This window comes from Dasypus novemcinctus, chromosome 5 (genome assembly GCF_030445035.2).
Source record: "Dasypus novemcinctus isolate mDasNov1 chromosome 5, mDasNov1.1.hap2, whole genome shotgun sequence".
Taxonomy (NCBI): Eukaryota; Metazoa; Chordata; class Mammalia; order Cingulata; family Dasypodidae; genus Dasypus; species Dasypus novemcinctus.
Window position 1 is genome coordinate 159,113,178 of NC_080677.1, and position 2,053 is coordinate 159,115,230.

At 42.2% G+C, this 2,053-nt stretch overlaps 1 pseudogene; it reads left to right on the forward strand.

Moving 5' to 3' along the window:
• The first annotated feature begins 256 nt into the window (after positions 1–256).
• LOC101441841 (KATNB1-like protein 1) lies at positions 257–1,536 on the forward strand (annotated as a pseudogene).
• Positions 1,537–2,053: the final 517 nt, after the last annotated feature.

The following is a 2,053-nucleotide window of genomic DNA, read 5'->3' on the forward strand; positions in this document are numbered from 1 at the left end:
AGGTCAGTACTCTCAACAGCCTCCTACCTGGTCCCTCTGCTCTCAGACTTGCCCCTGATGGTCGATTCTCCAATAGTGCCAGCAGGGCACTGCGTTCTCCAATAGAGTCAACCAGGGCATGCGGCCATGTTTGAGTGGCCATGAGTGAAGCTGTCCAGTAATCTGAAGGCTGCTCTAGGCTGCTGGACGCGGTTGCTCAACACAAGAGTTGAGCCAAGGCGCTGCGGTCCCATGAGGCAGTGGGATCTAAGAGATTATGGCATCTAAAACGCACAACATTAAAAAACAGAACTTCTGTAATTCCATTTATATTGAGGATCATTTCCACTGATCTTCCTAGAAAAAGGATCTCTGATTTCACTAATAAGAACACGAAGGAGACTAAGAAACTGCCAAAACAGTTGGCTGCTTACCTAAATGGAACAGCAGGGCAAGCGGTGAAAAGCCCAGATAAACCATGTAAGGTTTATCTCAGAAACGTCTCCATCCTTTTCCAGATCCTTGTTGCAGAAGAAAACAGTCCTCAAGAAGTGGGGGCTATGACATGGCAAATAATGCACGTGAAATGGCCTGTGCGGCCCCTGCCGGAAAAATTACCCCACGAGAATCAGACATACTTGGTTAACCCCAGGTTCTTCACAGACAGAAAGCCCATCCTCAAAATATAGTTGGTTTTCTCCTGAGGTTTCTCAGGCCCATGAAAAAACAGCACAAGTTTTGTTTAGTAGGATTTTGAGATTGAATGTAGCTTTAACTTTACGGAGGAGGAGAGGTTGAAGTGAACTTGTAGCCTAGGTGGTGAGGAAAGAAGGTCTTGGAGTTGTGATGGATTGCCTTCCAGTGACCAGACCCGCGGGTCTGTCGGACCAAGACCTGAGGGAGGGAGTGGGGATGAAAAGGGACAAGAGACACAAAGAATGGAGACAAGACAGGATTCTGATCAAGTCTTGTTTATTGAGGATCAATCAGGGTAATTTATACTGAGGAAAGGAGCGTGTCCGTGGGTGACTGGCTGGTCTTGCGGGTGGCAGACGTGAAGGGAGGGGATTGGCTAGTGGCTCGCGCCGGGTATGCAGAGTTTCGCGCCTTGCGCATGCGTGCTGGTGTGGTTGCCAGAGTTGTGGCGGGAAGGGGAAAGTAAGGGAGAAGAAGAAAGAAGTAGATAAACAGAAAATGGCGACCTAGGAGAACGACATACTGTATTACAGAGAGAGACAGCACCCTACATTCCAGTGCTCACCAATAGTTTACAGGAAGAAAAACAACACAGCTCACTTGGCTGCTGTGTAGACTTGCTGCCACTAGTAAAGTCACAACTTAAAAGAAAATTTGAAGAATATGTAATAGTTGGTCCAAATTGGCTTTAAGCCATCATAAAACGGTGGCGTTCAGAATGATCATCCAAAACAAGTTATAAATGATGGAAATATTCAGATTTTAAAATAGCAGGTAAGTGGATTGCAGGAACATGAAAATCATCTTCCTTTGGTTCCAGGATATACGAACAATGTAGCTAAGGATGTAGATGCTTTTTAAAATTATTACAATTGCTTTGAAAGCTTTCATCTACTAAAGAGTGCTCAGTTATTCAAAGTAGTCTTAGACCATTAAGTCTCCAAAACAACAACAACAAACCCTTGTTTGAGAGCTGTGAAAGAAATCAAAACCATTTTTTCTTTTAAAAAGTCACGTAATTAAACCACTAATGAAACCCTAATCATCTACTACTTGTTGAAGGGGAAAATATCCAAAAGGAGCAGCTTCAACTTCCACAACATGTAAGTATACTGAGAAGGTCATTCACCTTTGCTGCATTTGGGATTTATGTTGCTATTTGGTAATAACCTTCAAGAACTACTGGACCTTAATGCAGTTCTACATACTGCATAAAAATGTAATTTTGCTATATGAAAAAGATAAGACAGGAAAGACCAATCATCAATTTTTAAAGGTTGCATTTTATAAGTAAACACAAGTGTGTGTAGCTATTTTCTTATATTGAAAAGACTGAACATTTGAAACATCATAGCAAATAATATTAATTACATTTTGT